We start from the raw sequence: 25334 nt of genomic DNA, 5'->3' as shown, positions 1-25334 counted from the left end.
GGCTCACCAGGGGAAGGCAGCAGCAGCCAGGTTCATGGCACAATGGCTGGCTCTGCTGCGCAGCTGGGCAGGAAGAAGAATGGCAGGGCTATAGTGATAGGGGACTCAATTGTAAGGGGAATAGACAGGCAGTTCTGCGGACGCAATCGAGACTCATGGATGGTATGTTGCCTCCCTGGTGCAAGGGTCAAGGATGTCTCGGAGCGGTTGCAGGACATTCTGGGGGGGGGGGGGGCGGAGGGTGAACAGCCAGCTGTCGTGGCGCACATAGGCACCAACGATACAGGTAGAAAACGGGACGAGGTCCTACAAGCTGAATTTAGGGAGTTAGGAGTTAAACTAAAAAGTAGGACCTCAAAGGTAGTAATCTCAGGATTGCTACCAGTGCCACGAGCTAGTCAGAGTAGGAATATCAGGATAGATAGGATGAATGCGTGGCTTGAGAGATGGTGCAAGAGGGAGGGATTGAAATTCCTGGGACATTGGAACCGATTCTGGGGGAGGTGGGACCAGTGCAAACCGGACGGTCTGCACCTGGGCAGGACTGGAACCGATGTCCTGGGGGGGGTGTTTGCTAGAGCTATTGGGGAGAGTTTAAACTAATGTGGCAGAGGGATGGGAACCGATGCAGGAAGTTGGAAGGTAGTAAAACAGGGACAGAAACAAAAGGCAGTAAGGGGGAAACTGTAAGGCAGAGAAGCCATAGTCAAAAATCAAAAAGGGCAACAGTACAAGGTACAGTGACTGAGGGGAGCTCAGTGAATAGGACCAGGAATACTAACAGGAATAAAACGGGAAGTGAAAACATTAATGGTAAGCGATGCGGCAGGTTGTTACATGAAGATATGGATTCAACAACAAGGAAAATTAGGAGAAAGGTTAAGAGGAAATATAACTTAGGAGAGGTTACTGATCGAGGTGTTAAGGTTCAGAACAGAGGTCAAAAAGCCAACATAAGTGTACTTTACCTGAATGCTCGTAGTATTCGGAATAAGGTAAATGAGTTGATGGTGCAAATCATCGTGAATGATTATGATTTAGTGGCCATTACGGAAGCATGGTTAAAGGATGGTCACGACTGGGAGTTAAATATCCGAGGGTATCAAACTATTCGGAAGGACAGAGTGGATGGTAAGGGAGGTGGTGTAGCACTGTTATTTAAGGATGACATCCAGGCAACAGTAAGGAATGACATCGGTGCTATGGAGGATAAGGTTGAATCCATTTGGGTGGAAATCAGGAATAGTAAGGCGAAAAAGTCACTGATAGGAGTAGTCTATAGGCCACCAAATAGTAACATTATGGTGGGGCAGGCAATAAACAAAGAAATAACAGATGCATGTAGAAATGGTACAGCAGTTATCATGGGGGATATTAATCTGCATGTCGATTGGTTTAACCAGGTCGGTCAAGGCAGCCTTGAGGAGGAGTTTATAGAATGTATCGGCGATAGTTTCCTAGAACAGTATGTAATGGAACCTACGAGGGAACAAGCGGTCCTAGATCTGGTCCTGTGTAATGAGATTGGATTGATTCAGGATCTCATAGTTAGGGATCCTCTCGGAAGGAGCGATCACAATATGGTGGAATTTAAAATACAGATGGAGGGTGAGAAGGTAAAATCAAGCACTAGTGTTTTGTGCTTAAACAAAGGAGATTACAATGGGATGAGAGAAGAACTAGCTAAGGTAGACTGGGAGCAAAGACTTTATGGTGAAACAGTTGGGGACCAGTGGAGAACCTTCCAAGTGATTTTTCACAGTGCTCAGCAAAGGTTTATACCAACAAAAAGGAAGGACGGTAAAAAGAGGGAAAATCAACCGTGGATATCTAAGGAAATAAGGGAGAGTATCAAATTGAAGGAAAAAACATACAAAGTAGCAAAGATCAGTGGGAGACTAGAGGACTGGGAAATCTTTAGGGGGCAACAGAAAGCTACTAAAAAAGCTATAAAGAAGAGTAAGATAGATTATGAGAGTAAACTTGCTCAGAATATAAAAACAGATAGTAAAAGTTTCTACAAATATATAAAACAAAAAAGAGTGTCTAAGGTAAACACTGGTCCTTTAGAGGATGAGAAGGGAGATTTAATAATGGGAGATGAGGAAATGGCTGAGGAACTGAACAGGTTTTTTGGGTCGGTCTTCACAGTGGAAGACACAAATAACATGCCAGTGACAGATGGAAATGAGGCTATGACAGGTGAGGACCTTGAGAGGATTGTTATCACCAAGGAGGTAGTGATGGGCAAGCTGATGGGGCAAAGGTAGACAAGTCTCCTGGACCTGATGGAATGCATCCCAGAGTGCTAAAAGAGATGGCTAGGGAAATTGCAAATGCACTAGTGATAATTTACCAAAATTCACTAGACTCTGGGGTGGTCCCGGCGGATTGGAAATGAGCAAACTTGACACCACTGTTTAAAAAAGGAGGTAGGCAGAAAGCGGGTAATTATAGGCCAGTGAGCTTAACTTCGGTAGTAGGGAAGATGCTGGAATCTGTCATCAAGGAAGAAATAGCGAGGCATCTGGATGGAAATTGTCCCATTGGGCAGACGCAGCATGGGTTCATAAAGGGCAGGTCGTGCCTAACTAATTTAGTGGAATTTTTTGAGGACATTAACAGTGCGGTAGATAATGGGGAGCCAATGGATGTGGTACATCTGGATTTCCAGAAAGCCTTTGACAAGGTGCCACACAAAAGGTTACTGCATAAGATAAAGATGCATGGCATTAAGGGGGAAGTAGTAGCATGGATAGAGGATTGGTTAATTAATAGAAAGCAAAGAGTGGGGATTAATGGGTGTTTCTCTGGTTGGCAATCAGTAGTTAGTGGTGTCCCTCAGGGATCAGTGTTGGGCCCACAACTGTTCACAATTTACATAGATGATTTGGAGTTGGGGACCAAGGGCAATGTGTCAAAGTTTGCAGACGACACTAAGATAAGTGGTAAAGCAAAAAGTGCAGAGGATACTGGAAGTCTGCAGAGGGATTTGGATAGGCTAAGTGAATGGGCTAGGGTCTGGCAGATGGAATACAATGTTGACAAATGTGAGATTATCCATTTTGGTAGGAATAACAGCAAAAGGGATTATTATTTAAATGGTAAAATATTAAAACATGCTGCTGTGCAGAGAGACCTGGGTGTGCTAGTGCATGAGTCGCAAAAAGTTGGTTTACAGGTGCAACAGGTGATTAAGAAGGCAATGTTGTCCTTCATTGCTAGAGGGATGGAGTTTCAGACTAGGGAGGTTATGCTGCAATTGTATAAGGTGTTAGTGAGGCCACACCTGGAGTATTGTGTTCAGTTTTGGTCTCCTTACTTGACAAAGGACGTACTGGCACTGGAGGGTGTACAGAGGAGATTCACTAGGTTAATCCCAGAGCTGAAGGGGTTGGATTACGAGGAGAGGTTGAGTAGACTGGGACTGTACTCGTTGGAATTTAGAAGGATGAGGGGGGATCTTATAGAAACATATAAAATTATGAAGGGAATAGATAGGATAGATGCGGGCAGGTTGTTTCCACTGGCGGGTGAAAGCAGAACTAGGGGGCATAGCCTCAAAATAAGGGGAAGTAGATTTAGGACTGAGTTTAGGGGGAACTTCTTCACCCAAAGGTTTGTGAATCTATGGAATTCCTTGCCCAGTGAAGCAGTAGAGGCTCCTTCATTAAATGTTTTTCAGATAAAGATAGATAGTTTTTTGAAGAATAAAGGGATTAAGGGTTATGGTGTTCGGGCCGGAAAGTGGAGCTGAGTCCACAAAAGATCATGAATGGTGGAGCAGGCTCGAGGGGCCAGATGTCCTACTCCTGCTCCTAGTTCTTATGTTATGATCCAGTTAGGGAACAGTAACATTTTGTTTAAAGTAGACAAAATTATTCCCCCAGTTACCAACGAGGAGAATAAAGCCACAAGATTCCACGGTTTTATAAAAAATAAACATTCCCATCAAAGTCAATAAAGTAAAACAATTTACAATATTCATCTTACATTCCAACATTCTGAATTAACATGAGGTAACTATGAATTAACAGGCAAACTGACATCGAACACATCACACTGCATATTAAATTGCAATTGCGACCAAGACAGATTCCACGGATTTCTCAGCAACCCACCTGGATGTCAGTGACCACTGTGAGTCAGAAAATTTAATTAAAACGCTGTCTCCCTCACAAGGGATTCCAGTTCTTCACTTTCGAAGATCTAGCCTCTGACGTCCCTCAAAAGCTGCTCCAACATGAACTGTCTCACTGCCTGTTCACCTCCTGATTGTTCAATCTCTTCTCCTGAAACTGTGCTCCACCGGATTCACAAAGCGACACTCCTGCCTCTAATTACCAGCACACCTCCAACTCTTTCACAAATCACTAGCTTCACTAAATTGACACTGCCCCTGGGTTCCTCCAAACTCCATCTCCTGGCTGCTCCAAGCCATAAAAGGCTCCCAAGGTTTCTCTGAGCCCTAACTGCATGGAGCCTGCTAACAGAAACATCTTTTCATTACCCTGCTGCTGAACACTCAAACAAATAGAAACCAGAGAATGTTCTTAAGGTCCACCCATCTCCATGGTGATATAGCTTTTGGGTTCACTGAATTATTTTAAATTAATTTAGCTCTGACTCCCAAAACAAAACACGTCCATGGACTGCACTTCTTTTCAAGCACTGCAAACTCACCTCTCCAGTTCTCCAAATAGGTAAGCCCAAATGCTGTTTTATGGCACCCCATCTCTGCGGCGCTAACTCTATTAAACAAACATGGGTAACTTTCTGAGCTGCCATTTTCTTTTAGGTGTTCTGCCAAACTCTAAAGCCCAGCATGTCAGTTACCTTACACCAACAATTCTTGCAGAACTAAACATTACTTCTAAAGTATTAACATGAACTACAAACCAGATGCTTATCACAGGTTCCATCACACCCTTTAAGACATCCTCAAAATCCTGACAACATAAACATGAAGATGATGGAGCTTGTTCTCAGGGCCTTTTACACAAAATCTATACCGTTGGAAGTCAGCATTTCCTGGAGGCAAAGGTCTGAAAATCAATTATATTACCTGTTAACCTTTTATTCATATTCCCCTTCCTCCAATTTAATCGCCTTTTTCATGTACCTGCCAAGCATTCTATATTCCTTACAATTCAGAATATTGTTGCTGCCAGTTTTATCTGTTTTAATCTCTCTTCTATGTCTCAATAAAGAAATTCAAAATTACTAGTATTCATCAGCAATTGGAGTGGTTTCTTCTTAATAACTAGAAATACATGACAATTGTGATTTACATCATTTTTCTGGTGTTATAAATACCTCATTGTTATTTCTTCTTTGTGTAAAATAATGACGAAATGCATGAGTGGGAGCTAAATAGACCAACCCAAAGATGAAATAGATTAGGATTCGACTTGTTTTCCATCTAGAATTCTTTTGGGACCCACCCTGTTCAGTACCAAAGCAATCTATCTGGTGCAGGGGGTGGAGGTGGAAGGAAGAATACAAGCGTCATTCACCTGAACAAAAAAATGCATTGTCATTGTTTCTTCACCATTCAATTCCCCTCCTGTTTTTCAGAACATGAACAGAAACAATTCCACAGACATCTGCCAGGGCATCACTTAGGCTGGCCTCTAGGAGGCACATAGCACTGATACAAGTCGATTTCTCATCTCAATTTCCTTCTCTGAAAGAATCTAATTTCAGATTTAATCCTCACATTTTACTGACAGATGAGCCATGGATTTCTCTGTTAGCAATCAACATGAAAATCCTGCACCCAGTGTCATGATATTCAGATAAACATCATGGTGCAAACACACATACACACTGATGGACAGATCAACGGACCAATCAACACACACGCAGCATCATAGCCAATCACAAGAAAGAGCACACAGACTATAAAACGGGGAACACCACAGTTCCCGCTCATTCCAGCAGGAGACAGCTCATGGCACAGAGCTCACAGCAAGCCACTCAGACATACACCATGTGCTGAGTGCCTATCTAAGACAGTGTAAGGGCTTGGTCCACGAGTTAAAGGGTAAAGAACAAACTACAGTCATAAGTTTACAGATGTTGTTATTGATAGTAATAAAACAGAGTTGTACCATCTGCAACCGTGTTGGTTCGTCTGTATAGCGGAACACCCAACACGACACCCAGCCTAGGATTAAGCAACCATTAATTTGAAAAAAACCCACAATGTACAAAATCTAAAAGTTTCATACGTAAGAAGTACATTTTATCAATCAAGATGCACTTTGTTTTCTATGTGGATGTCAATTTGAAAAAGATTGATTCACACTCTCAAACTTCAATGAATGTAAGTCACTAGTTTTCAAATATTCCTGTGTCAGATAACCCCAACAAACTTTCCCAGGTCTTTGCACACCTTTTGTCCTGAAAGCTTAAAGAATATTGTTAATGATCCAAAGGCTGACAATGCTCCCGTCCAGAAGTATTGTTTTCTCGAAACAGTGCTGAAAGTGCTGATTCTTTGGAATTACAGCTACTCTGACAGTGATCTCAGTTCTGGCCAAAGCCCAACCTCCCAAGTCCACGGATCGCAGTTTAAAAAGCAATTGATCAAACCCTGGTCACAATCTTTTTGCCTGTACAGAATGATCTTTACTAAATGTTACTCAGAGTACCAGCTAACAATTCCCATTTGTTTTAAAGCATTGCCATGATGTTTTTATTTGGATAAACTATCTAGTTACATAAGATTTACAGCACAGGAATAGGCCAACTGGCCCAACAGGTCTGTCCTGGTGGTGATACTTTACTTTTATTGCCCAGGAGCCTGCTGCCTCCCACATCACATCATCCCATCCTATCAGCAGATCCTTCCTCTCCACTGCACTTCTCTGGCTTCCTGTGCAACGCTATTCTCAACTCCTTGTGCTTGAGTTCTTAAGCCGAATCACTCTTTGGGTGAAGGTTTGCCTGAGTTCCCTCTTGGATTCACTGGTGACTCTTTTATTTCTAACCCTTAGTTCTGCATTCCCTTCAAGCAGAAACGTCCCATCCACCCTCCCATAGCCCCTTCATCATTTTGAAGGCCACCCCTTAGCCTTCTTTCTATTCAGAGGAAAAGAGCCCCAGCTTGTTCATAGAATTTACAGTGCAGAAGGAGGCCATTCGGCCCATCGAGTCTGCACCGGCTCTTGGAGAAGGTCACATTAGCAAAAATGCCACAGAGGCTGGAGCTTGAAATCTGGAATAAAAAACATGAACCGCTGGAAGCATTCAGCCGCCCCGTCAAGCTGAAATGTTAACCCAGCTTGTTCTGTCTTTCCTGATGGGCAGAACCTCTCGGTTCTGGCACCATGCTTTCTGTCAATCTTATCCGCTGCTTCTGCAGCGCTGGCATCTCCTGGTTCAATGCAAGGCCACGATCAATGTAAAACACAACCCAAAAAAAGTCGACCGCCTCCTTATTTGTGCCAATTCGGGCAATAACAAACAGCGCGTGTGCAATGGGGAATCCGTCGCCACCAGGGCAAGCGGGCGGAGCCGCTGGCTCGCCGCAATGTGGGGTGGCGCGGCTACAGGGCGCATTACGGTCATGTGGAATCCGAACCCTGGAGGTTTCCATGGCAGCCGTGGTTTGTCACATGGCCCCCGTGTTTTTGTTTTTAAAGTGCGTCACAGCCACGAGACGAATGTGACGGACAGCGGGCGCGGACCAATGGGAGCGCTTCTGAGCCTTCGCACTGACGTCACAATGCCAGGGGGGTGGGACGGCGCCGATGCGTCTGTAACAAATTTCAGAATGTAAATAAGGAGGCGCGGCGGGAAGGGGAGGGGGGGTATATCTTTTGTCAATATCGCAGCTGCTCAGGTAGGTTTCCATCCTTCAATCCCCTCTCAACACTTTTATCGTCTGCTTTTTTTATATAGGGAGAAGACATAATGCAGCGAGAGAGGAAGAGAGCAAGAGGCAGCAACTGATGCCCCAAAACGTGAGTCAGTGTTTACCTCCAACTCCACCTTTTTAATAACGGGGGAGGGCAAGTCTCAGCCCCAGCTCCAGCCCATTTGGTTTTCTTTTTCCATACAACGCTGCAGTATTTATCATCCTCCCTTATAGTTCGGCGCAGCATCAGTAGGTCGAATGCTGCTGCGTATGTGTTTTTTTTTTCAAAGTAGTTTTTCTTTAAATTTGTGGGGAGGGCCGTTTGAGGTACATTTCTGAGGGTCCACTGACTGGGGTTTACTCGTTTCAGATCGTGCTGATGGTAAACAGGTGTAAATGGGTTTTGACTCTTGTCCAGTAGTCGTCACCTCCTCACGTCCGCAATGAAAATAATGACAATATTCATGATGGCAGTTCAGTGAGTACTAAAGGAATTTGGTGTGATGTGTTTCACTTTGCTGGACTGAATTTCACTGGTAATGCACCTGGCATATGTTCCTTTAAGTATGTTAATATGTTATTTTGGAAAAAGCATTCACAGACATATCTTTCATTCCTGCTTGTTTTTATTTTCAACAATAATATGGTCAGGGAAGTGAATACAACTTGCCTATAAAAATCACAATTGTGTGTGGTTCATCTCTATTATAGAATATTATTATGCATCTTCCTATTTAAATCCATTGCTGATGTTATCAGGAAGTGCTGTGATGTCATTAATAGTTGTCATTGTTACCTGTATATATTTGTATTGAAACTGCCTTTAGTTCTAATTCTATTCTGTTACTGTTATTTTGATGTTTACCTAGCTGCTTCCATTTGAGTCCATACTGTATTTTAAACTTTGTTGTTTTTATATATTAAAAAAGGTTAACTTATAATGTGTTTTAGACTACATTTTTGTGGTCAGGTTACCACAGCTTTCTGGCGACAAGAATAAAAAAATTGAGTTTCGCCATGTTCAACATGAAGTTTTGCTAAGTTGACCGTCTGAACACAAGTGTGCAGGACCATGGTTTTGTCTGGGTCTATCGGTGAGTTTCAGTGGAACAAAACGAGAACTAGACTGAATATGTGGAAAAGTTGGATCTCTTGTCAAATGGGATCGCAGACGAGCCTAGAAAGTGTTCAATTCTCTTGTGTATGTTGAAGACTTACAAGCTAATGAGAAATTTGCTACACCAAGGAAACCCGGGACATTTCATTTGCCTAAAGATTTAGTTACACTCGTTCAGAATCACCACAATAATACTCTTTATTAGTGTGACAAGTAGGATTACATTAACACTGCAATGAAGTTACTGTGAAAATCCTAAATCCTCCGTAATTGTACGTTTCAAATTCCATAGCCATTTTCAGAAGATGGGACAGCCTACAGCTAGCTTTGTTGCTGAATTGTGGCAACTCTCTGAACATTGTGATCTTGGGGCAGTTTTGGAGGGCATGCTTTAGGACAGACTAGTTTGTGGCATTAATGAGGACCGCATTCAGCGGCGTTTGCTGGGAGGCACAATTGGAGTTAATGTTGGGAAATCCAACATCGACTCCAATCCGCCAGTGCAGCCTGAGGAGCAGAGCATTCGAAGACTTAGACCTCAAACCGAGCGCCAAGCCTGAGCAAACACCTCAAATCCTTGGCGAGATATCACCAAAGGTGCCGCTGTAAAATCCTGCAAATCCACTGGCATAGGTGTACCAATGTGAGCGTCAAAACCACCCACTTCACCAAGCACCACCTACCAAACGTGTGGCAGATCTGCAGATCCAGAATCAGACTGCAGAACCCGCCTCCCTGGAATGGAAGCAAATCATCTTCGCGCTGAGGGACTGTCCAAGAGAGAAAGACAAATTTAGGTTTCCAAGCTGGATGCATGCCCGTTCCTGACGGTTGAATATCTGCTTTCAACCCTTGCAGGAGGCAAGATGTTTTCAAAATGGGACATGAGCCAGGCATATCAACAACTCTTGTTAGAGGAAGATTCAAAGCAGTATGTGACCATCAGCATGCATAAAGGATTGTTTAAGTCTACTTGTTTGACTTCTATAACTCCAGTCCAGCCACCTTCCAAAGGACGGTGGGCAACCTGTTCCAAGACACTCCCCATGTTGCAGCCTACTTAGATGACATTTTAATTTGGGGTAAGACTGAGGAGGAGCACCTCAGCAATCTGGATTGAGTTTTAAAAAGGCTGGACTGCATCTGATCATTTTGTTTCAGGCACTGAGCATGGAGTATCTAGGCCACCTTCACTGTACGAGGCTTATCACCTGTGGAAGGAAAAGTTCGAGCTTTTAAGGAACTCTTGAGCCCAGGAATGGAGCCGAGCACAGGTCATTTGCAGGCTTGATCAACTATTGCGGGAATTTTATGCCAGACCAGTCTTCAATGTTGGCTCGTACCCCTGAACAAAGAAACCAAATGGAAGTGAGAATCTGTTCATAAGAAGGCTTTCAAAGATGTGAAAGCGTTTGCTGCAGTGACAAATCTGCTAGACCATTTTAACCCAGACAGGGAACTTATTCTGTCATGCGATGCCTCTCCTATGGTGTGGGGCGGTATTTCCTATGGTGTGGAGCAGTACTTTCTCATCTAATGGCGGAAGGGTCCAGAAATCCATTAGTTTTGTATCTAAAACACTGACCAAGGCTGCAAAAGGGGATTCACAGTTGGGCAACGAAGGTAAGGTCTAGCTATCATTTTTGGGGTAAATTAATTCCATCAGTACCTCCTATGGTTGTTCGCTCACACAAGCCATTGAGTTTTTCAGCGAGTCTAAATGTATTCCTCTTGTGGCCTCCGCAAGAATACAGTGCTGGGCATTTACATTGTCTTGTACAGGGCAGGGAAGGGCAATACTAACGCAGATGCATTAAATTGTCTCCCTTTACCGGATTTGCCAACTCCTGTATTGTGTCCTATCGAGACTATTTTCTGAATGGCGAGACTTGCCCAATCTCCAGCTAACCAAATTAAGCAGTGGACGGACAGAGATTGTATTCTGCCACAAGTTAGAAGATTTCTAATGCAAGATGACCATCTATCATAGAAGGTGGGTTTGTTGCTAACTTTTGGTTGGTTCAATTGGCTCTGTTTTATAACCTTTGCTCTCGAGTCGCCAGGTATCTTTATGATACCGCCACGAGGTTCAAGTTCAAGTAATGATCAATAACTCAATACACCAATTAATAAGATTCAAATCAAAGCACATTTATTATACACAGAAATCGCTACTCATGCATAAATTCTACGTCTCAGCTACTTCTACAACTAACAGGCCTATACTTAGCTTCGGACTGGCCCACCGTGTCAGGGGAACAAATGGCCTTTCGTTCGGGTTCTGAGTCTACGGGATTCAAAGTTGGTATGGACTGGTAGCTAGGAGCGCCTATCTCGTAGCGAGCATTGACTTAAGACTTACTGGCTTTTGGCGGCAGCTGAACCGGTCACTGTCAAGGGTTGGTTCGCGTTGCTGAGTGACCCGGTCAAGAAGAACAATTTGAACTTGGGGGCTTAACTTTATAGTCCCCAGGGGCTTCCCGCCTTTCGGGACGGACCCTGTACCTGGTTCTAGGTGATTGGACTTTGTTCCAATCGCTTGGTTTGATTTCTCCAATACTGGAGCGGTTCCCTGATCGATGGGCGGTCCGTTAACCTCTTTTGTGTTGGCTCCTGCTGGTGCCGAGTCTGGCTTGGCTTTGTTTATCCCAAATATTTCGAGTGTTCCCGGGGATCGCTCATTAGTATGTAGATGGCTGCTACATTATTATGCAGATGGCTGCTTGTATCGATGCTGTCTGGGCTTTTGCAGAATTTATTACACAGTAAACTTGCACCTGCTAGTTTCTGCCTGTGTTGGCTGAATTTCCCTGCAGCCTTTGCTGTTCTCCATTTTACATCGGGTGTTGGCCAACCCAGGCTGCTACAGGTTGAAGCCTTGTGTGGCACAAAGATGATTTAAGTGTGCAGGATGGTTGCATACTGTGGGGTTCGTGAATGGTCGTTCCACTCCCTGGTCATTCATAAGTAATGGATGAAATTCATGAGGCTCATTCAGGTGCCTCTCGAATGAAAGTTTAGCCAGATTGATGGCCTAATACGGACCAGGATTTGGCGGCCTAACATGGGCCAGGATTTGGCAAACAAAATGAAATCCTGTTCTGTGTCCTAATATGGACCAGGATTTGGCGGCCTAATATGGACGTTTGGCAAACCAAATAATCCTGTTCTATATATCAATCTAACCAGAAGATGGCGCCAGTAGCACCGTTACATCCTTGGGAATGGCCTGCTTGTCCTTGGTTGAGAATTCATGTGAATTTTGAAGGTCCTTTCATAGGCCACATGCTTCTAATCATCATGGATGAACATAGAACATACAGTGCAGAAGGAGGCCGTTCGGCCCATCGATTCTGCACCGACCCACTTAAGCCCTCACTTCCACCCTATCCCCGTAACCGATTAACCCCTCCTCACCTTTTTCGTCACTTAAGGGCAAGTTATCATGGCCAATCCACCTAACCTGCACGTCTTTGGACTGTGGGAGGAAACCGGAGCACCGGAGGAAACCCACGCAGACACGGGGAGAACGTGCAGACTCCGCACAGACAGTGACCCAGCGGGGAATCGAACCTGGGACCCTGGCGCTGTGAAGCCACAGTGATGTCCACTTGTGCTTCTGTGCTGCCCATGAGATGTTGAACTTAGAAAATGTATTATTGCTTTAAATTAACATATTCTATCTGTTCCAATTTAAAATGTGTTAAGGAGGGTAAACCCATACCTTATAAACATCTTACTATTCTGATGCTCTCATAAACTTATGACTATTTGTATTTGACAAGGCTGTAATGCTACGCAGTTCAGAAAGGGTTTTTGGTTTCAGATGGAAGATCTGAAGACAAAGGATTAACAGAATGCGCAGCATTGCTGGCAATTTTCGAGTATACAGGATACAAGTAGCAAGATCTCCAGGGCTTTGGATTTTCCCATTTGCCAGCTTCTAATTTATGATATCATTCTGTGCTCTTCTGGCTGCCTGTTGTCATTTGATGGGGAAGCTACGTTGCTCGATGGGAAGGTGGCAGCTACTTCCGTTACAGCAGCAGAGATTTTTAGTTCTGGCAAGACTCCAAGCCATCAAAGAAAACATGGAAAAGCTCTGTCAGTTACTGTGATACGACAGTACTGCTGGACCCTGCTAGCAATGACTCTGGATGAGGCATCAAACGGAATGAAAAGCAGATAATTAGGAGTTGGAAAATAAATTTGAGTATTTGTATCTGAGCAGATTCGAATACGACATTCCTTGTTTCTGTCATGGCTCTCCTGATATTGCGCCCCCCCCAACCCCCATAAAGGGACTGGTTTAGTACAGGGCTAAATAGCTGGCTTTGAAAGCAGGCCCCGAACAGGCGCCGGAATGTGGCGACCAGGGGCTTTTCACAGTAACTTCATTTGAAGCCTACTTGTGACAAGCGATTTTTCTTTTCATTTCATTTTCATTTCATTTCATTTTTCTAATGCAGGCATATGCGTACCATGAATATGTTCAAGCGCCAAGGGACTTCACTTGATAAGCAGCACTTACACAGGGTACAACTTTGTATTTTTCCTGATCTTGCTTTCCCCCTTGTACTCGTGTGGAAAGCAAAATTCTGAAGATTCATGACCAGTTTAATACGATAAATGATGGGAAAATGATGATTGTAGAATAACCGTGGAATGGTAACATCGTTTTTATTTTTATCGAGTTACTTGTATAGTGTCTTTCCCAACATTGGGACATTACAAAGTCATTAAGTGCACTTGTTCAAAGTAAACACAGCTATATTTGGTGGATATCATAAAATGTATTCTTCAGAAACTGTAGTTGCATTGTAATGTCTCGAGAATACTGATGTGATCAACTCCAATGCACATCGACATCTCTGGAGAGACAGTAGAACTGGTTTGAAGTGATAACGTAAACCAGAATATTTGGATTGAATGGTAACTCAATGTAATGTTCTGCTGTCCTAGTAACAAATGAGTGAAATTCTTCGATATATTTGCAGCTGACTAACGTTCTTCCGGTTATAACTTTCCTAATAGTAGCAATCATCAGAGCACTGATGTGATGCCTGACCTTTTTTGTACAGGCTGAATGGGTTGCCCCTGACTAGATGTGGGACCAATTCTCGTCTTTTCACCACCCTCTCAACCTCATGGTGAAGATAACTATTCCTCCTGTGGGGGTGGGTTTAAACTGACTTGTAGCTGCAGAGTGACAAGTTACTTGGAAAACTGGGAGGGGCAAAACTAATATAACAAAAAGTAGCATCAGAAGAGCAGTAATTAGTTGAGGATGAGGAAAGCAAAGCCAACTTGCATGGTGTTGGGATACACGTGAATAAGAGGAGTGTTGTGAATAAGGCTGACAAGTTACGGGAGTAAGTTTATAAAAATAAAAATAAATCATTCATGGGATGTGGGCGTCACTAGTTAGGCCAGCATTTATTGCCCATCCCTAGTCACCATCAGAAGGTGGTGATGAGTTGCTTTCTTGAACCGCTGCAGTCCTTGAGGTGTAGGTATACCCACTGTGCTATTAGGGACGGAGTTCCAGGATGTTGCCCCAGCGACAGTGAAGGAACGGTGATAAATCCAGGTGGGGAGTGACTTGGAGGGGAACCTTCAGGTGGTGGGATTCCCAGGTATCTGCTACTCTTGTCCTGCTAGGTGGTAATGGTCGTGGGTTTGGAAGGTGGTGTCTAAGGAACCTTGGTGAGTTACTACGGTGCACCTTGTGGATGGTACACACGGCTGCCACTGTCTTTCGGTGGTGGAAGGTTTGGATGTTTGTGGAAGGGGGAGCAATCAAGCGGGCTACTTTGTCCTGGATGGTGTCGAGCGTCTTGAATGTTGTTGGAGCTGCACTCATCCAGGCAAGTGGAGAGTATTGCATCTCACTACTGACTTGTGCCTTGTAGATGGCGATCAGGCTTTGAGGGGTCAGCAGGTGAGTTACTCGGCACAGGATTCCTAGCCTTTGACATGCCCTCGTAGCCATGTTATTAATGTGGCTATTCCAGTTCAGTTTCGGATCAATGGTAAGCCCCAGTTGCCACAGAAGTTGGGATATAGTGACTATAGCTGCTGTATGGCAATCTACTGGAGGGTTCAAAAACGGAGTCTATTTGATTAGACTTAAGGAACAGAAAAAGAGCTGTAAAATTCTTGGATGAACCATGTGTTTGTTGCCCGAGTTCGGAAGTAGTATTGGTTCGAGTGCTGGGAATCAAGAAGGGCAAGTATAATGTGTTTCAGTGGGTGAACACCTAGGTAATAAGAATCATGGTATAAAAGTGTTTAAAGTAGTTAGTAGAAGAGACAAAGAAGAATCCAAAGTGAAAATATCAGTTACTGTGATTTGATGTCAGAATTTATCACCGGTGGGCTGAAAACAAAGATTGGCCAGGAAGACATTCAATGACAAATGACGGGCCTTCAAAGCAGAGATCGTTCAAGTATAACCAAGATCATTCTAATAGAGAAAAAATGTGGAACATCCAAGAGAGCACTCGGGACACTTAAAGGCAATTTAGAATGGCAAATCTATCTAACCTGCACATCTTTGGACTGTGGGAGGAAACCGGAGCGTCCGGAGGAAACTCACGCACACACGGGGAGAACGTGCAGACTCCGCACAGACAGTGACCCAAGCCGGGAATCAAACATGGGAGGCTGGAGCTGTGAAGCAACTGTGCTAACTACTGTGCTGCCCTCCACTGTGCTAACGTGCTGCCCTATTGATAACTTGGGTATGTAATTAGTTCATAGGATCCCTACAGTGCAGAAACAGGCCACTCAGCCCATAAAGTCTGCACGGCCCTACGAAAGAGCACCCTACCTAGGCCCAATCACCCACCCCATTCCTCTAATCTCACTTATGGGCACTTTAGCTTGGCCAATCCACCTAACCTAGACATCTTTGGACTAATAATAACACTGCAATGAAGTTACTGTGAAAAGCCCCTAGTTGCCACATTCCAGCTCCTGTTCGGGTAGGGAGGAAACTGGCGCACCCGGAGGATACCCACGCAGACACTGGGAGAATGTGCAAACTCCACACAATGACCCGAGGTCAGAATCGAACTCGGGTCTCTGACGCTGTGAGGCAACAGTGCTAACCACTGTGCTACCTTAGGAGAGAGAGTAGTGGTGAATGGATGTCTTTTTAACTTGAGGGAAATAATGCAGTGGGATCTGTCAAGGGCTGGGAATAGGACTATAGCTTTTCTTGTATAAAAGATATACGTGGTTACGGGGAGTTCAATTTTGAAGCTTGTGGATGATTCAAACTTGGTAACATAAAGCGTGAGCTGGATAGTAGCAAGTTTCTGCAGAACATAAATAGACTGGTGAAATGGGTGGACACATGGCAGACAATATGAAGTAATTCCATTTGGAAGAAAAACAGGGTTGAAGAGGCAGTACTGCGTGTACTTTGAAAGGGTGGGGTGCAAGAGCAAAGGGACCTCTGGTTGCATATTCACACATCCTTAAAAGGTAACGTGGCAAATTGATCAGGTGGTGAAGGATGTGTATGGGATACTTTGCTTGTAACCATGCTCAACCTTCGCAAATCACTGATGCAAATGACTGCTTTTGTGTACCGTGTTGGATATTATGGAAGGAAGTCCAGGCTTGAGGTTGCAGAGGAGATTTGCCAGGATGCGAACCGGGTTGAGGGACTTCAGTTATTTGGAAAGAGTGGAGAAACTGGGATTTACATTTCCTCAACCTTCTCTGCCCAAAAGGAGAGAGAGTAACAGTTATTGAAAACTGAGGGTCTGTTTCATCTGGCAGTTGGGTGTAGAACTGGGAAAATGAGTAAGCAGAGGCCATATAATTTAAATGGTTTGCAAAAGACGTGGAAGGGAAATGAGCAGACATTATTTCACATGTGAAAGGATGATTAAATCGGATTCCATGAAAACCGTGGCAATTTGGGGGAAAAAGCTAGGGGGTGGAGCTAAATTGGAAGGCTCTTGTGGAGAGATTCTTTGTTCACTGGCCTCCAGTACCTCATTCAAGTGGCTATTCTCCAATGTGTCTCGGACTGGTTTACGGTTAAATGTGACCTCGCCCATCTGGTTCCATTCCTAACTATCCAGTCATAGCCAGAAAATCACCTTTAATAGTATCTCTTCCTGCACCATTATGTCTGGTGCTTCCCTTATTAACATGATCTGAAATCGCCGTTCGTTTTGTCAGTGTGCGTATGCACAGTTCTGCCCAATCCATATCTCTGAAAACCCTCCACGACTTTAAATTGTTAGATTGCTCGTTTGGCTTCCAACACTGGATGAACAGAAACTTCCTCCAGTTAAACATTGGGAAGATCAAAGCCATTGTTTTGGGTCCCTATCACAAACTGTCTGTTGTCACCACCTCTGCCTTTTACACCACCCCACCCCTCTAATTTCTGAGGCTGAACCAGGCATTGCGATTCTGCTGCCATATTTGACCATGTACCTTGCTATTGTTAAAATGCCTGTTTCTAATTCCTGAACTTTACCAAGCTCTGCTGTCTCAGCTGGTGTGTTGCTGAAACCCTGGTATGGGCCTTTGTTATTGCTAGATTTGATTATTCAAACACGTTCCTTGCTGGCCTCTCCCATTCTCCTCCGGAAATCATGCAAAGCTCTTGTTGACCATGTCCCAAGTGGCACCAAGTCCCATTTACCTACATTAGCTCCTGGGTAAAGAAACATGTAAATTTTAAAATTCTCATCCTCCTTCTCAAATTACTCCATAGCCTTGCCCCTCCCAGTCTCTGTATTCTCCTCTGGCTTTATATCTTTATGCTCCTCTAATTCTGGCTGTGGCACGGTAGCACAGTGGTTAGCACAGTTGCTTCACAGATCCAGGGTCCCAGGTTCAATTCCCTGCTTGGGTCACTGTCTGCGCGGAGTCTGCACGTTCTCCACGTGTCTGCGTGGGTTTCCTCCCACAGTCCAAAGATGTGTAGGTGGATTGGCCATGCTAAATTGCGCTTCGTGTCCAAAAAGGTTAGGTGGGGTTACTGGGTTACGGGATAAGGTGTAGGTTGAGGTAGGGTGCTCTTTTCACGAGCCGGTGCAGACTCGATGGGCTGAATGGCTTCCTGCTGCACTGTAAATTCTATGTAATCTATGTTGAGCACCTCTGATTTTAATTGCATCATTGATGGTCATACCTTCAACTGTCAGGGCCCTTAGCTCTGAAATTCCCTCATTTTCTCCCTCTTTTTCGTTTCCTCTTTTTTTTTCTTAAGATGCTCCTCAAAACCAACCACCTTGCCCAAGCTTTCGGTCATTTGGTTTAATAGCTCCTAATGTGGTTTGGTGCCATATGATTACAAGTTTTTCTTTTCATGCTTAAGTCTGATGCTATTAGCAAGGCAGCGCTTGCTGCCAATAATGCGCAGTTCTAGTGTGCCCCCCCCACATACGCGCACACAGGTCTGGATGCAACCTGGATTGGGTGAGGGGGCAGGCGGAGCTGGGTGGTAGTGGCCAAGGTATGACTGGGTTCGACAGCATTTAATGCTGTAGTTTTGATACATTTAGATGTTCATTTCATGGTCATTCCCTATAAGTTGTTTGCGATGACACTAACTCATCCCGTTAAATTTACACTCCGTAGGATATGTTGTGTTAGTTTTTTTCCCGTTTCAAATTTGTATTGGGTCACAAACCAAGTCTGTCACAATTACTCAGTATTATTATGACCCACCATATTGTTTGCCTGGAATATATTGTAGCAGAATTATATCCAGTGTGCGTGCAAGACATTAACTGCTTTCGGATTAAGCAGAGTGTTTGCGCGGACATCGCTGATGGCCATTTTGTATTGGCAGGAGACTGAGTGCATCAGCAATTTTGTGCTCCTCAGCCAAGCTTAATTCTATTCTCACTTAAAGATTAAGCAAACTCTAGCATTCGAGAGCAGAAGCTCTGGGTGAAACATTCTCCCCATCAGCTTACTTGACAGGGATTGGAAATTGAATGTGGGATTTCTTGCCTTCATGGCTCGGTGCTACACAAAAGATATTTCTAAGCTACAAGGGTTGCTGAAACATTTATTCTTGTGTTTTGCAGCGGCAGGACCTGCTTCCTCAGCAAATGTTGGAATGAGAAAACTGCAGATAGTTTGCTGTGGTGCCGGGCTAAATGCAGGGTGGGTAGTTCTGAATTCTAGTTCCCAATTCCCAAATCAATTCCTGGCAACCTCGGGAAGATTCAAGCAAGATCTGAATATAAAATAAGTAAGTACCCTACTTGAAATCTGTACAATAATTCAATTTTGAAAAGCCACCATTTGAGAAGTATGTAATTGCGATCAGTGTTTTAAACAAAAACACTGATTTGCATTAAAGCTTTATCATGGTCAAAATTCACTGTTAAATACTGATTTATAGAGTCATTGTGACACATTCAGTCTATCGACACCTTGGTGGCTCTCTGTAAGTTTAACGCTGCAAACCTTCAAGTCTTTTTCTCTCGACTGCCTATTCCAGTTTCCTTTTGAAATCCCTGGTAGGCAGCAAATTCATTCAGTGACAGCTGTGAAATAATAAAACGGCTTTTAACTAAGAATGGGTTTTTCTGGACCTCTGGTTAGCATTAATACATATAATGCGGTTTTCCGGGGGCGATTCTCCGAGCCCCGGGCCGGGGAATCGGAGCAACCGCGCCCCGACGCTGGCGCGCGATTCTCCAAGGTGCGGAGAATCGGCACCTATTCTAATTATGTTTGCTTTAGAGTCGCCAGGTATCTTTCGATACCGCCACAAGTTTCAAACCGAATACTGATCAAAGAGCCAGTCCACCAGTTAGTTAGTTCAAAGTCAATACTATTTATTGACACACACAGTAATATCTACTCCTGCACAAAATAATACAATCTAAACTATCTCTCACGCTAACGCCTATACTTAGCTTCGGGTGCCCACTCAGTCAGAGGAACAATGGCCGTTGTTCGGATCTGAGGCTGCTGGGTTCGAAGGGGTACAGGAGAACAGCTAAGGTCATCCGTCTGGTAGCGAGCGTTGACCTTGGACTTACTTGCTTCTGGTGCAGCTGGTGGAAGGGTCTCTCCGCTTTAAGCGCCAATTCAAAGAGAGCGATTCTCTCTCGGGCCCTTCTTATACCCGAAGAGGCTTCGCGCGCTTTTGGGCGGGCGTTGAACTTGGCCCCAATTAATTGGGCCTTATCTTGATCACTCGTATTGATCTCGTCCAATAAAGGGGTGGGTGCCCTGATGGCTGGGCGGGTCCTATGTGGCCCTTGGCCTTGCTTTGTTTACGCTTTCGGTTTGGGGAACTGGCGCCGCGATGTGTGGAGCTAGATCGGTTGCTTGAGTGTCTTTCCTTTGTTCCCGGAGATGGGCCATCAATATGCTAATTGCCCTACAGTTTCAGTCCCGTCTGGGAGCTGTTTCTTCAATATGCATACAGGCTCTAGGCCTGCGTGCTTTTTTAACATTGTCCATAGTTCCCTTCATTCATTGCGGGCATCCATTTTGTATTCTGGAAGTGGTCATCCCAGATGGCTACATCGGCACTTAGACTCCTGTTGGGAGAATCCCGCCAGTAATGTGGTTAAAATCATAGAATTGTTGCTGCAAAGTTTCTTCTCCAGTGTGTTTAAGGGATTTTCTACTGTGTTTCTATCTATCAGCCAAATGTTGAACTGTATTTTCTTCTGCTGAAATTAAGAGGTTATGTCTTGAATTGGCGAAGAGAAGACATGTGGGTGCATGGAATAAAATCAGATTGAAAACATTTAGGGTGAGATTGTAACCTAATTAATTTGAACTGCAACCTGACCTTGTATCCAACTTGCTGGGTGATGAGATACCAAGATATTCAGGATGCTCTTACTCTGCAAACCTAGCATTGTATCTCAATATTTCTAGGGTGTGATAGTATTCCAGTAGAATGCAATAAATAAAAGCTATCTTTGTATTCTGTCAATATCGTAAACCAAGCCACCGGAAATCTGAAAATATTTGTTAGATCTCTGAGTGGGCGGATGAATGAGAAACTAGTTGCAAGGAAGGAGAGACTTGAATTTTAATGGGATTTTTAAAGTATGTTTCAAAGCGCTTCAGTCTTGTGTCCATGACATCTTTGTCAATCTCTCCTTAGCTCCCACCTATCCCTGGCCTTCTCTTCTGCCCCACCTTCTCCAACTCCTCCCCAACCATCTAATCCATCATATGTCTATCCCTCTGCAGCTTGAAGAAGAGTCACACGGACTCAAAACGTTAACTCTGTTTCTCTCGCCATAGATGCTGCAGGAGCTGCTGAGTTCATCCAGCATTTTCTGGTTTTGTTTCTGATTTCCAGCATCCCGCAGTAGTTTGATTTTATCACAGTCAGTGAAATACTTCTGAAGTGCAGTCACTATTGTCATGTCGGAAACACAGCAGACAATTTGCTGAGGGTTTAAAAAGGATATGCGGCAAATAAACAGGCCACTTGGCACAATCAGCCTATGCGAGTGTTTATGGCCTATTCCCATTGTTTCCTATTCAAACGACTTGTCTAATACTTGTGCCACACAGTGCCAAATAATGAGCATCTCCAACAGGAGAGAAGCTTCTTTTGACATTCAATGGCATTGCCATTGCTAGTCCCATACTATCAATATTCTGAGGGTTACCATTGAGCAGTAACTTAACTGAACCAATCCTATAAATACAGTGGCTACAGGAGCAGGTCTGAGGCTGGGGATTCTGCGGTGAGTAACTCATAATAATCATAATAATAATCACTTAAAAGTAGGCTTCAATGAAGTTACTGTGAAAAGCCCCTAGTCGCCACATTCTGGCGCCTGTTCAGGGAGGCCGGTACGGGCATTGAACCTACGCTGCTGGCCTTGTTCTCCATTACAAGCCAGCTGTTTAGCCCACTGTGCTAAACCAGCCCCTTCTGTCCACCATCTGCAAGGCACAAGTAAGGAAGGGGTGTGATGGAATACTCTTCACTTTCCAGGATCAGTGTAGCTCCAACAATGCTTGAGAAGCCCGACACCAGGAAAAAGCAGCCCGTTCGATTGGCACCCCATCCACGAACCTAAACATTCACTCCTTCCACCACCGTAGCAGCATGTACCATACACAAGAGGCACTGCAGAAACTCATCAACGCTCCTTCGACGGCACCTTCGAAGCTACCAGCCAGAAGAACAAGGCCAGCAGATGCGTGGGAACACTACCACCTGCAAGTTTCCCTCCAAGCCACTCACTGTCCTGACTTGGAAATATATCGTTGTTCCTTCACTATCACTGGGTCAAAGTCCTCGAGCTCTCCTTCCCAGCAGCATTGTGAGTATACCCATGTCAAATAGACTGCAGCAGTTTAAGAAGCAGCTCATCATCATCTTATCAAGGGCTGTAGAGACGGGACTTGCCAACGATGTTCACATCCCTTGATGGGGGTGGAGTGGGGGAATCTATTCCCTGCTCCCTCAGATGCTGGTCTAGCTTTCCCTTAATTGAGTCTATACTATATCAACCATTCGCTGTGGAAGCCAAGTCCACCTTCACACATTAGGTAAAGAAGTTTCTTTTGAATTGCCCTTTGGATTTCTTATTGACCATCTTATGTTGGTGGCCTTTAGTTATGCTATTCCCCACAAAAGGGAGCATTCTTTATATTCACTCTCTCAAAACCTTTCATTTATTTTAAAGACCTACTAAGTCACCTCTCAACCTTTTTTTCAAGAGACCCACCCTGTTCAGCTTTGCCTATTGTGCATACCACACACTTTGTAAAACTTCTCTCTGCATTCTCTTCATTTCCTCCATTTTCTTTTATTGGGAAGTGGTGGCATAATATTGCCACTGGACTAGTAATCCAGAGACCCGGGGCTCTGGGGACCCAGGTTTAAATCCCACCACTGGAGATGAAATTTAAATTCAACAAAAATCTGGAATTAAAATACAAAGTTACCGATTGTTGTAAAAAGCCATCTGGTTCGCTAATGTGCTTTTACAGAAGGAGATCTGCTGTTCTTACCTGGTCTGGCCTAACCGATATGACTCCACCCACAACAATGTGGTAGACTCTTAAAGAACCTCCATTGAAGGGCAATTGGGGATGGTCAGTAAATGCTGGCCAGCCAGTGATGCCCATATTCCATAATGAATTTTTAAAAGGCCACCAGAACTGCATGAAATAAGTGTGGTCTTGCCAAAGTTTGAGGCAGGTTTATGATGTGTTGCCTAATTTTCAATTCTATACCTTTAGAAATCAAGCCTGGTTTACTTTTTCATGGACTTGTGAACCCGTGGTGCAACACTTAGTGGTTGATGTATTTGTACTTCAAAATTCCTTTGTTCCTTTATCCTACCTTGACTTGCACCTTCCAATACGTGACCTCTCTATTCTTCCTACCAAAATGTACTACCTCACATTTATCTGTAAATTTTTATTTGCCCATCCTCAGGTCTATTAATATCCTGCTGTAATTTGTTGCTGTCCAGGCAAGTGGTACTAAACCTGTATTAAACTTTGGTAAGACCACACTTAACTAACCTACCCAAATTGTCATCATCCTGAATCTTGTGGTGCGCTATTTCCCACCTTCTGCAACTTTGAAAACTCTTTGCTTCCACTGCTTGCTTTGTCTTGAAATAACAATTGCAGTGGATAATGGGGAACTGGTTGATGTACTCTACTGGGATTTCCAAAAGGCATTTGATAAAGTTCGACACCAAAGGTTATTGTTGAAAATAAAATCTCATGTTACGAGGGTTGGGAGGGGGGGTGCATATTGGCATGGTTAGAAGATTGGCTAGCTAACAGGAAGCAGAGAATAGGCATGAATGGGTCTTTTTTCAGGTTGACAGGGTGCAAAGAGTGGTGTGCCGCAGGAATCAGGACTGGGACCTCAACTGGTTACAATTTATATCAATGAATTGGATTTAAGAGATTGGATGGATGTTTGCCAAATTTGCTGATGACAGAAGGATAGGGAGGAAAGCAAGTTATGAAGAGGACATGAGTCTACAAACATGTATAGGTAGGTTAAATGAATGGGTAAAAATCTGGCAAATGGAGTATAATGTGGAATTGTCTTTTTTTTTTGACTGGAAGTATTAAAAAAACATAATATCAAAATGGTGCGAGATTGCAGAGAACAAAGAACAATACAATACAGGACCAGGCCCTTTGGCCCTCCAAGCCTGCGTTGATCACGTGTCCTATCTAGACCAACCGCCTGTATCCTTCTATACCACGTCTGTTCATGTGCCTGTCCAGATAAGTCTTAAAGGTCGCTAACGTATTTGCCTCAACCACCTCACTTGGCAGTGCATTCCAGGCCACCACCACCCTCTGTGTAAAAAAAAAAAAAAAACACTTCCCCTGCACATCTCCACTGAACCTTGCCCCCCTCACCTTGAACTTGTGCCCCCTTGTAAATGTCATTTTCGCCCTGGGAAAAAGCCTCCAACTGTTCACCATATCTATACCCTTAATAATTTTATAAACTTCTATCAGCTCGCCCCTCAGCCTCCGTCTCTCTAGGGAGAACAATCCCAGTTTATTCAATCTCTCCTCTGGACTCTGAGTGCATGAATTGCGACAAGGTTAATATACAGATACAGCAAGTAATTAGGAAAGCTCATAGAATGTTATATATTGCAGGGAAATTGAGTACAAAAGTAGGGAGGTTATACTTCACTTGTACAGGGTACTAGTGAGACCACATTTGGAGTGCTGCGTTTTGTATTGGCCACCTTCTTTAAGGAAGGATGTAAATGTATTGGAAGCAGTTCAGAGACGTTTTGACTAATACCTGGAAACGGTGGGTTGTCTTGTGAGGTCAGATTAGACAGGCTTGGCTTGTAACTGCTGGTGTTTGGAAAAGTAAGAGCCAATTTAATTGAAACATATATAAGATCCTGAGGGGTCTTGACGGGGTCATTTGGGATCATTTAGGTCAATATGAGGCTAAACAGGGCCTTGGTTTAATGTTTAATCTGAAAGACTGAGCCTTTGGAAGTGTAGTTCTCCCTTCCTCGACCTTTGACAGGGCCGGTTTAGCTCAGTTGGCTGGACAGCTAGTTCGTGATGGAGAACGAGGCCAGCAGCGCGGGTTCAACTCTTGTACTGGCTGAGGTTATTCATGAAGGCCCCGCGTTCTCAACCTTGCCCCTCGCTTGAGCTGTGGTGATACTCAGGTTAAATCACCACCAATCAGCTCTCCCCACTCAAAACATCAAGCAGCTTATGGTCAGCTGGCAACTTTTACTTTTTACTCCCTTCCCATTCCTCTGACCGTGTAGCACTCCCAATTGCACTGCGGTGCCAGCATGGAATTTTGTGCTCAAATCTTGAGCTTATCATCTCTAACGGAAGTAAGCATGGAGGTGG

The 25334-nt window shown here is 44.1% G+C and overlaps 1 long non-coding RNA gene across 2 annotated transcripts in view; it reads left to right on the top strand.

Annotated features, from left to right (window-relative positions):
* The first annotated feature begins 7732 nt into the window (after positions 1 to 7732).
* Positions 7733 to 25334, top strand: part of LOC140393812 (uncharacterized) — a 39751-nt gene continuing 22149 nt past the window's right edge. Inside the window, exons 1-4 of one of the 2 annotated variants that reach the window (XR_011935735.1) lie at positions 7733 to 7782; positions 7909 to 7970; positions 8235 to 8342; positions 19049 to 19215. This is a non-coding gene — a long non-coding RNA (uncharacterized lncRNA). Of the gene's footprint in view, positions 7783 to 7828; positions 7971 to 8234; positions 8343 to 19048; positions 19216 to 25334 lie in introns of those variants that run through there. The other variant, XR_011935734.1, reaches the window with a different exon arrangement.

Source organism: Scyliorhinus torazame, chromosome 17 (genome assembly GCF_047496885.1).
Source record: "Scyliorhinus torazame isolate Kashiwa2021f chromosome 17, sScyTor2.1, whole genome shotgun sequence".
In the NCBI taxonomy this organism is placed as follows: domain Eukaryota; kingdom Metazoa; phylum Chordata; class Chondrichthyes; order Carcharhiniformes; family Scyliorhinidae; genus Scyliorhinus; species Scyliorhinus torazame.
The sequence above is the reverse complement of the archived record's forward strand: the minus strand, read 5'-3'. Positions and strand labels throughout refer to the sequence as shown.